General features: G+C 37.6%; 1 protein-coding gene across 7 annotated transcripts in view; it reads left to right on the top strand.

Annotated features, from left to right (window-relative positions):
• The window catches only part of ENOX1 (ecto-NOX disulfide-thiol exchanger 1), a 726395-nt gene that overhangs the window by 255016 nt on the left and 464890 nt on the right, over positions 1–6489 (top strand). For 2 of the 7 annotated variants that reach the window (XM_069068691.1, XM_069068692.1), the window contains 2 exons: positions 4971–5049; positions 5921–6047. The exons of 3 other annotated variants lie outside the window; for them this stretch is intronic. The gene's annotated coding sequence lies outside the window, so the exon portion shown is untranslated. The remainder of the gene's footprint in view (positions 1–4970; positions 5050–5920; positions 6048–6489) is intronic. 2 more of the 7 variants (XM_069068694.1, XM_069068693.1) reach the window with 2 other exon arrangements.

Here is a 6489-nt window from a genome sequence, read left to right as displayed (position 1 = left end):
GGGCAGATCAGCTAGGAATTGAGAGAAGAGATCAAGAAAAATAGAGATAAAGAACTAGGTGCAGAGCATGGAGAATTCCAGAAGGAAAACTGGAGAGGGAGAAATTTGAAGTCTGAGGAAAAATAACTCAGAACAGAAAGAGAAGTCTTTTTCATGTAGGAGCCAAAGGTGTAATGTAGGGATTTTACAGGTCCATGACTCAGAAGTAGATAGGGGCCTAAAGCTCATAATGTGAGGCTGTAAGTAGTGGTGAGGGAGGAAGAGGTTGTGAAGCTTAGGAGAAAGAATCCTACCCTGACCCTAGTTATCAACACCTGAAGGTGTCAATAAGCAGATTCCTGAAAGCCAAGACAAAAAAAATCCATCAGTCAGAGAAAAGGAAATGATAAAATAGTTGGAAAATGATAGGTAAATAGTAGGAAATGATAAAATGATTTTTTAAAAAAGACAAGACTGGCAAAAGAATAGGCCTAGTCATGAAAGAAAGAAAAAACTAAGAATGAAACCTATTTGCCCTGAAATGTCATCATGAGCACATGGACTTACCCACTCACTGTTATTCTATTTATAACAAGTTGGGGGTCTGATTGCACAGCTGAATCAGGAATGGTTTTCTGAATCAGTATGAAGCTATTTGAAACAACCTACAAAATTCCATCCTCAGGCAGGAACATCTGGACCAGAGCACCATCCCACGGGGAATTCCTTCTCATCTTGGACTCTGTGCTATATCAGTGTAGAATTGTTTTCTGTCTGTTAAAATATCCTGTGCTTGTCTGGTAGAGTATCTTTGGATTCTTTTCTTGAAGGAAGTATTTATGACATCTTGGTGTAAGTCTCCTCTGTCTATATTTCTTCCTTCATGTTGTGTTTAGGTGAATGATAAAAGCAACTATGCCAATGTTTTGTTTGTTTCTCTAAGGAGTGCCTGCAAGTAATTTTCTTCTTTTCTTTTAAAAAGTTTTCCTTCATTTATAGCAAGAGTATCAAAATTGATGTGATTAAACTCCTCCACTAGTGTGTCCACTCACTGGCAATTGTATACGGATCTCATATTTAGAGCACCAAAAGTTAAGTTAAGGAGTAAAATCAGTAGAAAGCATGCAAAACAATTGTATTGTGATCTATTTAAATGAGTTATCGATGTGGGATGTGGATGCAAGAAAGGACTGAGACGTAGACTACAAAAATTTTGTATACATGTTTAATTAATGTAAATTAATTTGCCATAGCATGCAGGTCAAGAGAGCCTAAAAGAATAATAGTCACAAACAGTTGCCTTTTCAAGCAGGGAAGTATGGTCAGTCAAGGGCAACACTGGTTTAGAGTATAAGCCCATCTAAAATCTTATAGGAAAGAATGGTAGATTATGAATAGTAAGTATTGCCTTATAAAACTTAATGGTACAACTGATTTAAAGAAAGGTTAATTAGATAACAAATTTATCCTATGGAGATTTATAAATCAAAACAGAAGAATAATAAACAAAACAAAGTTGAAGATCTGGAAATAGTATTATATATTTTTTCACTGTCAAGAATACTAGAGTTAGCACTGGCCCTGGAGTCAAGAGGACCTAAGTTCAAATTCAATCTCAGACACTTAACACTTGCCAGCCGTGTGACCTTGGGCAAGTCACTTAACCCTGATTGCCCTGCCTTCCCCTTTCCAAAAAAGCAAAAAAAAGAAAAAGAATATAGAGTTACCATACCCTTGGACTCCAAAATCTCAATACCAAATGTCTTTATAGAACAAATGGCACCAAAGAGAACAAAAACAGGAAAATTAAAATGAATGAGACCATCTTGTACATAAAGTAGATACTTATTGCAGGTGACATAATTGTGAAGGTATTGAGGGACTGATTCACAATATATAAGAAGGAGAGGGATATGTTTAAAGCATGGAAACAATCTCAGATCTTATTAATACAAAAGAGATAATTGAGATGATATCAACAACTTTCAACCCACGAACCTGCTTTGAACATCTATATAATATTTTATGACAGCAATCTGTAGGTTATCCTCCATCAATGTGTTAGAAGGGAACAAGTTGACTCGCAAGTTGTATTTTACAGGAGAGCACATTTTCTGACACACAAGAGATGAAAAGATTTAGATAATGCAAGATTCTATTATGCTTATTTTACTTTGATTATATTTTTAAAAATGTATATTTTTTAGAGCAAAATGGTGCCATGAACTATCTTCTCCAGTGAAGTGTCTCCCATGCCTAGGTCAAAATTCTTGGAAAGATGTAAGAATGAAGTGAACCATGTTTGATTACACTCTAATCATTAATATGAAATGAGGGATAGAAAAGAGAGGCACCTACTCCCCAAACATGTTCATCCTTGTCATAGTGGGGCAATGACGTGGAGTTCAAGGTGAAAAGGGATTCTCTGAGGTGTGGGGTGGCACTGTGGTCCAGGCATTCCTATTTAAGGATGTCATTTTATAGATGATTTCAAGTCCTGTAACATGGCAGAGTCATCTGGAAAAAGATCTCTAAGCACTCAAATGAGGTTGGCTTTCCCCTCCCTGTAGGATGGATAATGCTTATTGATCAGACTATATTATATGTTATTATAGGAATATCATCTGGAACTCAACCATGAGTAGTTCTGTTTTGAATAATATAATGTTAATGGGATTTAAGGTCTTTCCTGTACAATAATAGGCCTCGTGTGGAGCCCATTAAGGGAAGCCTGCTTAGGGGAGGCTTGCTTGTAGGAAGGCTTTCATACCTTTTGTTAATTTCTAATTAGGTCCTGAGTCATAAGGCTTGTAATGCCCTCTGGCTCTAAAAAGGGTATATATGCTCAGAGGTTAGCATTTTCTTTGGTACTCACTCATTGCAAGAGTGTTCTTGTTAGGGGCGGCCAGGTGGCTCAGCAAGTAAGAGCACCGGTTCCAGTGTTGAGATAGACCTGGAGATCGAATCCCGGGGTCAGACACTCAGCACCACACCCAGAAATAACTGGCCGGGTAACCTTGAGCAAGTTACTTAAACCCCAATTGCTTAAAAAAAAAATTTTAAAAGGGGCAGCCAGGTGGCTCAGCGAGTAAGAGCACCGGCTCCAGTGTCGGGATGACCTGGATCAAATCAGGGTTCAGATACTCAGCACCACACCCAGAAATAATAACTGGCCATGTAACCTTGAGCAAGTTACTTAACCCCGATTGCTTTAAAAAAAAAAAAAAAAGAGTGTTCTTGTGATTTAACCATGAGATGGTTAAATGAGATGAGACTCTGGGTAGCCATTAAGGAGCTCCCCTGCCTCTAACCCCCCCTGCCCCCGCCCCAGCTTTGAAAAACCCAGATGTTGGTGCTTGTTCTCTGTGGTAACTGTGTATGTATTGCCTTGGTCAGAAAGTTGGACTATTTGTTGATCTGTGCTAATTTCTCAGCTAGAAGCCCTGTTTGTTGGTCTTTATTTCTCTGCTTGTATTTTTTCTATTTTCTTTGCTTGGATTTTCTCTGAAGTTCAGGGTGCTGATTTTTCCCCTGAACTAATGAATGTAATTAAAATTACATTAAAATATCACAAATTTAAAAAGATTGTTGACTCTTTGAATAGATATCTTTCCTAGTAAACTAGATTTGAGAACCTATGCTAGCAGCCATCCTGGGTATGCCAGTGTGGTTGCCAATACAAAAAGTCAGAGCAAATTGACAATGAGTTGGACCCAGAATTAAAAAGTAGGAGGCAAATTGTCTTAACTTTTTTTTGGTGGGGGTGGGGAATTACAAAGTTTTTTTAAATAGATCTCAAACTTTTCTCAGAAATAAAATGTTTTAAATACCAATATTCTATTATGAGCCATGCTACTTTTTATACATGCTATAATTTCCAAAGAAGTTAAAAATGAATATCACTCAGAAGGCAATGGGTAGGCAAATGTTGAGTGTGAGTTGATGGCAATACAGTACTTAAATAACCATGAGGAAAAACTAGAGTGAAGTATGCTATTTGAAAAAATGGTTAATTTCAAGATGGGATGGACTGGACATATAGTGAGAGTGAGGGATAGTCAATAAACAGCCTGTCTGCTTCTAGTACCATCAGGAGAAAGTGATGCAGTTACCTCTATCCCCAGCACACACACACACACGCACATATACACACACACACACACACACACACAATTCTGGGGGGACATGAATAGGAGTTGCACAGGGTGGGTAAGCATGAATGGGTCTATATCATTATGGAGCATATCCACATTGATGATACCACAGAAACATGTGACTATTTGGATATTTTAGGTTTCTTTCCTTTGCTATCTTATTCTCTGCAGAAGGGTCATAGGTTATTTCTGAGTAGCAGAGAAAAGGAGAGAAGAAAAGTACCTCTTCCCTCTTCCAGAACCTAAGTAAGTAGTAGTGAGAAAAAGCAGTGACATTGGAAAACCAGTGAGCCAATGTCTGGGTCTTGCCAGTGGGGAAAAGAGTGGCATCTCATGGGGTCAGAATTCTCAAGAAGAGGGTCAGTTTTTCAAATCAGTTCTGCCTATGTTGATAAGATAGTAAAAAACCCTTTTCAGTCTATCATTGAGAAATGGCTGCTTCCTTGGTCTGGCAGTAGTTGACTGATCTGATGGTATCTTGCCTGCCTATTGTAAAGCAGATTCGAAATTTAAAACTATGGCAGAAATGCTAATAACTTTGGGAACAATAACACTCTGTTAGCCAAAAGTTCATGTTGTTGCTGAAGAAAGGGAAAGGTTAAAAATATCACATTTTAAAATCAGTCCTGAAAGGGGGAAAAAAATCACTTGAAGGTCGAGTTACACTAAAGTGTATTTCAGAATAAACTCTTCTGTACTCAATTCAGTTGGGGGAAAAAAAAAAACAGCAACTGTGTTTTTGCCTTTACTGTTAAGGATTTGATCTCCTGATCCTCACTCTGGTTTTACTCCAGGCTTTTGGGAGCTAAATATATCCATCACATTTTCTCTGTACAGTTCCTCCATCTGTTCAAGTCAGTTCAGAAAAGTTCTGTGAGAGACCAATCAGGAACTGCCACAGGCTGGCTTCATTATTGTGAGTAAACAATTTAATATCTTGGATGGAAAATCATTTTGGTTGTCCATCTTTTTGTTACTTGGAGGGCAGCTTGCTGTGCTCATTTTTATTTTAAAAAGCTTAGGTCCTGAGTATTGAAGAAATCACATTTCTCCCTATAATTTCTAGAATTATAGGGAAGGGATCAAATATCCATCTCCAATACCCTATAATAAGAATCAAAATACCAAATGCTCAAATATAAAATGCCATATACCCTATAATAAGAATCTTTTGAACATAAGAATTGTCATATTCAGTCAGACTCATGATGCATTCAGTCTGATAATTCTGTCTTCAACAGCTTATATCCCTAGGGGCTATTTTCTGCCCTTTCTGATGTCATACTTAAAGATTAAAATTGATCCTTGAAAGATCCTACTTTTCCTTCATGAACATATCCAGGGTGAGTGTGTGTGTGTGTGTGTGTGTGTATGTATGCTGTTGTTGTCATTGTGGTTATTTCTGTTGTTTCTTTAGTCCTTTACTAACTAGATGCGGAATGATTGACAGATAGTTGCCTGAGCCTTGGCAAAAATCAGAATTCACAATCTGCTCTTACCCTGAGTGCTTCAACTTTGAGACTAAAATCCAGAAGAAGGGGAAGAGATGCTTATTGAGGTATTCCTTCTCCTTTCCCTTGGGATCATTATAAAGCACCTCTCTTGATATTCCACTAGCTCCACCCACTCCTGGCTTTCAGCAGTGAGCAGGTGCAAATCTATCCTCAGAGGTCAAGGACAAAGTCCCACTGATGCTGACTCTTGTTCTTCATTTGACTCCAGATTGGTTAGCTAACTATTTTGTGTTGTAAAGTAATTATTTCTTCTTGTCTTCCTTTGTTCCTAAGGTGATTTGAAATAAATTATTTTAAAATTGCTGTTTGCTGCTGCTCTAAAATAATGAAAACAAGCAGGTTTTAGAAGAAAAAGAAAAGATCCCATGCCTACATTGACTTCTGTCATCCATGAATTTATGTAAGCCCCTTTGAGTCCTTTTATGTTTTCATACCTTGTCATCTTGTGGGATAAGGGGAAAGCTTATTAACTTTGATCTTGAAATGCTGCTGCTTGAAACCTGGGAACACAGGTGAATGAGAGAGAAACAAAATGGGACTTTAGCATATATAGTACTGTGGTGCTTTGGCATCTCTGAATGAAATATGGTACAAATAAATGGAAAATTGACTTAGAGCAAGGAGACAAAAGGAGTAATGGTGGTTAGTTACTTTTTTATGCATGTCTTCCACATTAAATTACAGTTGTTTCTGGTGTGTGTCTGTGTGTGTGTACGTGTACATATACGTGTATGTATATGTGTATACTCATTCTGATACACTTCTAACACATTTTATACTTGTTCAATTTGTTCAGTCATTCTCCAACTGATGAGCATCCCTTTAATTTCCAATTCTTTGCC

The sequence above is a fragment of the Petaurus breviceps genome, unplaced genomic scaffold (genome assembly GCF_028583685.1).
Source record: "Petaurus breviceps papuanus isolate PSGF00001 unplaced genomic scaffold, PetGlider_PUasm1.0 90769, whole genome shotgun sequence".
Taxonomy (NCBI): Eukaryota; Metazoa; Chordata; class Mammalia; order Diprotodontia; family Petauridae; genus Petaurus; species Petaurus breviceps.
This window is presented reverse-complemented; position numbering and strand designations above follow the sequence as displayed.